Consider the following 8,377-nt stretch of genomic DNA (forward strand, 5'->3'; position numbering starts at 1 on the left):
AGCTTGTGTCATTTGCATGCCTAAAACTACTTGCAAACTGATTTCCGTCCAAGAGAATGTAAAGGCTTTTTCCCTTGACCAAAAAACAAAAACAAAACTAGACCAAAAAAACTAGACCAAAACAACACTTAAAAGCATTTTCTGAAAAAAGCTGCCACCTGGCTCCATTTCCCCACAACTAAGTTCTATGTAGAAAGAGGATGGGGGGGGGGGGCGGCAGCAACTCCAGGCTGTTCCTAGACAGTTCACTATCTCAGGAAGTGTGAAAGCCTGGGGCGCTCGGAGAGACAGCTCAGGGAAACGCACCAGAAAGCTGCCTCCTTCCATATGTAAAACACCCCTGACACTCCACGGGGGGTGGTGTGGGGAACGCAAATAGAACCAAAATGGAAGAGGACAGGGAAAAATGGAGGTTAAAAGGCTCTTCCAAAAGCCAGACTGTGTAATTAAGAAGAGTAAAAGGCCAAGGAACAGTATCTTAAACATTTTAAAAGGTGAAAAGACAGAAATCCAAATGACTGAGCAAAGCCAAGAATTCACAGGAATAATGCAAGGCGTTAAAGACAACAGAAAAGGAACCAGGTAGGGAAAGGGAAGGAGAATCAAATGAAATGACCTACAGGTTTAAAAAAAAAAAAAAAAAAGGACAAAGGGAAAAAAAGAAAGGAAGGAGACAGGATGTGTCCAGAAGGTGGGGGAGGGGAAGAATCTAGATAAGGAAGAGACAAAGGGTGAGGAGGGTGTCTCCAACCCTCTGACCCACCCCTTCTGCGGAAGCAGGGATCTGAGAGCAATAGTTAACTCATTAAAATGTTGAGTTCTACAGTTGTTTAGCCCAGCCTACTAAAGACTGTCTCCTATTCGTCCAAATGTTTATTTTAAAAAGACCCCAGTTAAAAACGCATAATTGGGGAACTGAAGACAGGGGCACTGTCCTATATAATCAACCAAGAACTGCAATCAATCACAGCAAAGAACTCAGGCTGAGAGAGGCAGGAGTGTCACCGGGAGGACCAGGGGGCAACAGAGGGAAAGCCACCGGAATACCAGGTGGAGGATGTATATCTGTAATCCCAATATTCAGAAGGCTAAAATTGGAGGAGTCATAAGCTCGAGGCCAGGCTCTGCCTGTAAAGGTCAAGTCAGCCTGGAATAGAATGACACCTTACCGCACATACATTCTTTGAAACAGACATCAAAATCCAGGAAACCATAAAATGTATCATCTGAGATTCTGTTTATTATGGCTGGTCTACAAGCATAAGCCCCACTCTAGCCATAAATACCTAATTAACTATATTCAGTTGTATGCATGCTTTCCAAATTGTTTTTCCCTAAAGAAACCAATACCTGATGGGATAGATAGAATGCTCTATGGCGCTCCATCCTCCAATCCATCCGGGGTGAGCACGCAGCTCCCCACCAAACCAACACCGTATGCTAGTCATTTCCTCGCCCCAAGGTCTAGAAAGTCGTTGCAAACATTTCTTCACTAACTAGTCTTTAAGGAGGTAAAATGAGGCTTAAAGCCCCAGGTCGAGCCCTGGGGACTAAGGCCCACTCACAGGATGGTTGGTTCACTTGGAAAGAGTTGTGGGGGTTGGGGAAAGCTGAGAATCCTTATCTTTCCTTAAGAAAGCGTTAAGTCTTTCTTAAAGTCACATCAATTTTACTGGGTCAGAAACGGACCCAGTTCAGTTCACAAAGGGTAACTGGAACCGGACAGTTCTTTCCGGACTCAGTCCTGTGACTTAATGGGCTAACGCAGTAGGTGAGGGAGAGAACGAGAGAAAGAGACGTTGCTTTTTCGTCTTCGAGACTGGTCTCACTATGCAGCCCTGGCTGTCCGGAAACTCACGGAGATCTGCCTTTGCCTCCTTAGCGCTGGGATTATCAATAGGCGAGCACACCCGTCGGGAGAAAGAGAGATTTGCTTCCTTACCCCGCGGAGTAGGCGGTGGTCACTTCAGCCCGGGCGGGGACCCGGAGCTCACGTGCAGCACGAGCGGTCTCAAGCACTCACTCTGCCGCTGCGCGCACACATACACCCTCGGTCCCCTCTCCAGGATCCCAGATCCAGTCAGTGGCACTCCAAAAACTTTCGCAGAACTCCCTGGCAGCACATCCTACTTCCCCTGTTCTTGCTATTTGAACCTCCCAATTCCGGGCCAGCCTTCCCCAGACCTCCCGGTCGCCTGCACTCCGAAAGCGGTGCCCCAGCAACCCCTCTCCCTAGGGTCCCTCCGCGGAGGATGGGGATGGATCTCGAACGCGGGAGACACTTCTGCACGCGACAGCTCGCACTTCCCACTCCCAGCTGCCGAAAGCTCTCGCCTCCCTTCAGGCTGAGACACCCGGACTTTCTCAAAGTGGCTGGCTCTGAGAACTCCTGTCCAGGGACCTCCCGAAGGCCATACATGCGTTTCCCCTACAGAATCTCCAGTTGATCCCAAGTCGGGGAGTCCCCATGTTAACCGGCCCGAGCCAGAGCTAAACTCTCTGGCGAGCGCTGTAAGGTCCCCCTCCTGGAGCATTGTTAGCCACCCGCCACAAAATACCCGGAGCGGCCCGGGTAGGGGGTCGCGGCGCGGAGTTGGCTCGCACAAGTCATCACCGAGCACCGCTGGATGCAGAGTCCCAGCCCGGTCGAGATCCGCCCCCCAGCACCGTCCCGCCACAGAGTAGCGCCCTCTCCCAGGACCCCTGCTCTCTGCCGCAGCCCCAGCTCACCCTAAGCTGCCTCTAAATCCCAGGGCAGCTCGGATCGCCCCTGCTCCAAACCTGCACCAGCCCTTGGACAAACTTTCTAGCTGGTCTTCGTCCGCGCCACTTTGGAGCCTGGGACTCCAACATGCGCCAAGGAGTGCGGGCGGGCCTAGGATGGACACTTACCATCCGGCACGGTCAGGGCCCAAGCACCCGGGGTGGGGAGCTACTCCGCAAATGTGCCTGTTGGAGAGGCAGGTAGAGGTGCATGGCCAGGGAGGGAGAGGGCGTCCAGGGGCGGGTACAGACCCCAGGGTTGTACACACCAGTTGCAGTGTGCACAGTGTTCCACGAGCAGAGTGCGCGGGTACTCCCAGCCAGGTCACCCCCCAGAGCAGCGGTGTCTCCCCAGTACAGACCTCAAGGAGTGTAGCTGGGGCTCAGCCTTTGCTGGACCCTGTACCGCTGAGCGAGAGGCAAAACGCGAGCTGGATTTTCCCAAATCGGAGCCGGACTCCTCTGGACCCTTCTCCCGTCCACTCCTTCCTCCTCTTTCCCAAAAATTCCGTCCGCACTCCCTCCCCTTTTTCTCAGGTCAAAGGAGAGTGTTGAAATCTACAGGTCAACATCTCTTTCGTGATGGGAGTCTCTAGAGTAAGAGTATCTTTAAAACGACTGTTTCCAGAAGCCAGACGGGTCATCCAGGTGAGGAAACATCCTGGAGCCTTCCTTACCTGAGCCTGAGCAGTGTCAAATCAACCTGAAGACCAAAGAGAAACCAGATAAGCCGTGACTTATCCTCTCCATCATTATTTTTATTAGTCAGAGACCGCAGACTCATTAGTGATCATAATCACTTTACAGAAAGCGAAAATGCAGTAAGAGGGAAATTCCGGCCATGAGGCTTGGGTTTGCCGCTAACTAGGAATATCCTAAAACAGCTGCCTCTACTTCCAGAAGTCTGCCCTTAGACAAGGAAATCTAAGCCTTTAACTGTTAACTGTACCGGACCACTGCTTCCTGTCAGGTGGAAGCGGGAAACCGGGCTTACGGCTTACTTCCTCCATTCTACACCTGAATTGCAAGGAGCACGTGCCAGGTGGTGGCACACGCCTTTAATCCCAGCACTTGGGAGGCAGAGGCAGGCGGATTTCTGACTTCGAGGCCAGCCTGGTCTACAGAGTGAGTTCCAGAACAGCCAGGGCTATACAGAGAAACCCTGTCTCGAAAAAAACCAAAACAAAAAAAAAGAGCACTTTATAAATGTCCCTAGATTGTTCTGAGAAAGAGTCCCAAACTGTGCACCTTACACATTTATTCTTGACTAGGAACCAGCTATAAGGGGTTTGTTTGCTTGTTTTGCTTTTAAAACAGTCTCTGTGTAGCCCAGGCTGCCCTCAAAGGCAGGAAGCTTCCAGCCACAGCCTTCCCAGTGCTGGCATTATAAAGGAACTTGATCATCAGATGTCAGAAATGCAGTTCTAGTGGAGTTCTGTTCAGTAGTGAAGATTGAGACCTCAATATAATCTTCACAATAGAAAAAAAAAATCAAACCTCCCTCAGTAGCTCGCTCTTGCATTCCCTCTTTTAGATGTCTTGGCTAGCCTTAAATTTGATGACCTTGACCTGACACCCCTTTCCCTACCTATAAAGTGCTAGAAACGTAGGTGATGAAAACCCAGGGTTAACCTTTTTAGACAGACAAGGTAAACACTCTGATAAAACCAGGCAAACCTCTCATTTCCAAGACTTGGGAGGCAGAGGCAGGAAGATTTCTGAGTTCGAGACCGGCCTGGTCTACAGAGTGCGTTCCAGGACAGCCAGGGCTACACAGACAAACCCTGTCTCGAAAAAAAGAAAGAAAGGAAGAAAGAAAGAAAGAAAGAAAGAAAGAAAGAAAGAAAGAAAGAAAGAAAGAAAGAAACTGGTGAGATAGCTGGGCGGAATTTTTTTAAGTTTTATTTTATGCATGTGAGTACACGGTTGTAGTCTTCAGAAGAAGCCATCCGATCCCATTACAGGTGGTTGTGAGCCACCATGTGGTTGCTGGGAATTGAACTCAGGACCTCTGAAAGAGCAGCCAGTGCTCTTAACTGCAGAGCTGTCTCTGCAACCCCACATGGGTTTTTTGTTTGTTTGTTTGTTTTGTTTTGTTTTTTTGGTTTCTGTGTATCCTGGCTGTCCTGGAACTCACTCTGTAGCCAAGGCTTGCCCTGGAACTCAGAGAGATCTGCCTGCCTCTGCCTCCTGAGTTCTAAGATCAAAGGCCTAGGCCATCACTGCCTGATTTTTATTTTTCCATGACGGTGTCTTCTTGGGTTTTCTAGGATGGCCTGCCTCTGTAAGATGCTTCTGTCTAAGACTCCAGAGAAGCTCAGATTACAGAACTAAGTGATATTCTTTGTCTCCCCTGTCCTTCACTTAAGTTTTGAGATAGAGGTCTCACTATGCAGACTCAGCTGACCTCTAACTCACTGTATGGATTGGCCTGCAGGCCACCTCTGCCTGGGATTAATTGTAAGAATTGAAGGCACGCAGTATCATGTCTGCCATGATTATTACCGTTCTTACAAGGCTTTGATACCATCCCTAGCCATCACCACGTGTGTAGTAGGAATTACGCTCAGATAGATGCTAATCATACTTCCAAGGCATATATGCCATGCTCACTCTCAAAAATTGTTATAGACCTTATTTGCCGGCCACCCCTAGGGATACAGCTCACTTGGAAGAATATTTTTCGTTTTGTTTTGGGTGTGTGTGTTGTTTGGGGTTTTTGTCTTATTTATTTATTTATTTATTTATTTGGTTTTTTCGAAACAGGGTTTCTCTGTGTAGCCCTGGCTGTCCTGGAACTCACTCTGTAGACCTGGCTGGCCTCGAACTCAGAAATCTGCCTGCCTCTGCCTCTGCCTCCCAAGTGCTGGAATTAAAGGCATGCGCCACCACTGCCAGGCTGGTTTTTGTATTTTAATTTTATTTTTTGAGACAGGATCTTCCTGTGTAGTGGTAGCTGGCCTGAATTCCCTATATACACCAGGCTGGCCTTGCTAATTTTGATCCAGCCGACTCTGCTACTCACTTGCTACATTTGATACTTTTACATAACTTCAGGCATCTTTTCATTGTTTCCTTTTACCGGGTCTTTCTGGTTTCTCTTTTGCAGTATAGCTGGCACCCGAAGCAAGTAACCTGTCACCACGCCACTTCCCCACTCATAAATCATCTTGTTTGGGAAAAAAAAAAAGTTCTACACTGGTTTTACAAGTTTGTAGAATAGACAAATGTGTCTGTGTGGAGGTCAGAAGACAACTTGTGGGTGGCAACTCTCCAGCTCTACCGCATGGGTTTCAGGCTTGGCCATGAGTCCCTTTATCCTATCTGTTCCATCTCAATAACCCTGACAAATTGATCTTATTTGTTTTGTTTTGGTTTTTTTTGTTTACTTATTTTATGAATACAGGGTTGCTGTCTTTTCAGACTCAACAGAAGGCGTCGGATCCCATTATAGATGGTGATGAGCCACCATGTGGTCACTGGGAATTGAACTCAGGACCTCTGGAAGACCAGTCAGTGCTCTTAACTGCTGAGCCATCTCTCTAGCTCTTATTTTGTTTTCTATCCTAGGCTTTCCTGAAACTTACAATCTACCCCAGATGGTTTTGAACTTGCGGAAACCTTCTAGACATAACCTCCCATTCCTGAGATTACAGGCAAGAGCCTCCACATCTCTTTATTTTAAGGCCGAATTTGAGGCCAGTGTGATGGCTCCCTGGCCGAAAGCACTTAGTCCTTTATATTATATTACTTTTGAATTAAGTGGAGAGTGTTGGGTGCCACAATAGGTATACATTTGGAGGTCAAAAGACCAGTGGGACTTGAACCACCTTGATAGCTACAGAACAAACCCACATACGATCCCTTTTTTCCTGGGGAGGGAGTGAGGGGGTCTCCAATACAAAGTTTCTTTGTAAAGCCTTGGCTTTCCTGGAACTCAGAGACCAGCCTGCCTTGAGTCTTGGGATTAAAAGTGTCACCTCCAGGTTCACACATACACACCTGAAATACAAATTACCACTGCCAGAAGCTAGCTTGTTGCACTTGGTTCTGAAAGGGAAAAACAGGGGTTCCCACCCACCACCCATCCCAGGTTTAATAATGTGCTAGGGAGGCCCACGTGCCTTACTTACAGTTGGCAGGATGAAGACACTCAGCCAGAAGAGATGCAACACTTGATGATCCACCAGGCTTGCAGTATCTCTCCGGGACGACAGCTTTCCCTCAGACACTGGCCTCAGAAGCTCAGAAAGGATCTCCCTGCTCTACATATTTGAGGGGGTCCAACCATCCCCCCCTTTCCAGGAATCCGGTAGAAAGTTGTGAAGGTTCAAATTCAGTAACGCAGATGTCCGCCCCTTTGCAGACTACCCCTCCCCAGAGGCTACGGATGCTCCGCCCAGAAGTTCTTTAACATAAACTCGCCAGTGATTAACAGGATTGCTCAGAATAACTAAAGATACTCCCTTACTCAGGAAACTCCTGCCGTTTCAGGTGCGAGCCAAAAGACATTTTCTTATTCAGGTTCTAAACTGATCCCAAGAGAATGTGACTGGGTCTGTGACTCCGTCCATACTGTGTTTGTGTGGTGTGCCCTAAATCCTGAGTTCTATCCTTGGCAACGTAACAAATTTGTAGCCAAACATAACCTAGCCTGGGTTATGAAGCCATTAAAAAAAAAAAAAAAATGGTGGGTGGGATTAGACGAACTCACAGAAGGCTAGTGAGAAGGCTCAGCAGATTCATAGCGTTGTGCCTCAGTTTCCCTGCAGGTGACCACGAGAATTGGAAAGAGCAAAATATGGAGCACTTAATGAGTTTTGGGGTCATCTTTTCATAGGGTCCATGCTAATTTTCTCTCTATTGTTCCAAAAACAGCAAGCCGCCTAGGCTTCAATATACATATGTATGTATGTTCCTGAGATGCTGGTACCTGCCTTTATTCCAGGCACTTGGGAGGCAGAAGCAGGAATAGCTCTGTATCTTGGTCTGCAAAGAAAGTTGCAAGCCAGCCAAGGCTACAAAGTAAGAGAAAAGGAGAACCAGAGGCACAGAAGACTGTAGCATGTATAAACATATAGCTCAGAGTTTGCCTGGCATCCAGAAGGCCACAATTTAGACTCAGCTCACCACACATGAAAAGTTAAGAAGGCAGCAGCAAGATACAGTGGCTCGCCCCTGTTAATCCCAGGGGTCAGAAGATTAACAGCTCTGCAGTAAATTTGAACGCAGTCCAGCTTAAGAAAGCAAGCCCTTGTCTCAAAACTCAATAAATCGGGGCTAGTAAGACAATTCCGTGGGTCAAGTTGATTGCCATTAAGCCTGATGACCTGAGTTCGATTCCCAGAACCCACAAAGAACCTACTTTTACTCTGAGCCCTCCCCCCACCCCCCACATCAGCAATGTGATGGTTTTTGTTTTGTTTTGTGACAGGATCTCACCAAGTAGTCCTGGCTGTCCTAAAGTTTACTCTGTAGACCAACCTGGCCCCCAACTCAGATCTCAGATCGATCGACCTGCCTCTGCCTCCCTAGGGTTGGGACTTTTAAAATGAATAAATACATAAGAGACCTGGTCTTAGGAGTGCTTGCCTGTACTTGTAGTATTTGAGAA

The 8,377-nt window shown here is 48.0% G+C and overlaps 1 pseudogene; it reads right to left on the bottom strand.

Annotated features, from left to right (window-relative positions):
* Positions 1-7,558: 7,558 nt before the first annotated feature.
* On the bottom strand, positions 7,559-7,656 carry LOC114628915 (annotated as a pseudogene).
* Between the last annotated feature and the right edge of the window lie 721 nt (positions 7,657-8,377).

The sequence above is a fragment of the Grammomys surdaster genome, unplaced genomic scaffold (genome assembly GCF_004785775.1).
Source record: "Grammomys surdaster isolate TR1022 unplaced genomic scaffold, NIH_TR_1.0 273, whole genome shotgun sequence".
NCBI lineage: Eukaryota > Metazoa > Chordata > Mammalia > Rodentia > Muridae > Grammomys > Grammomys surdaster.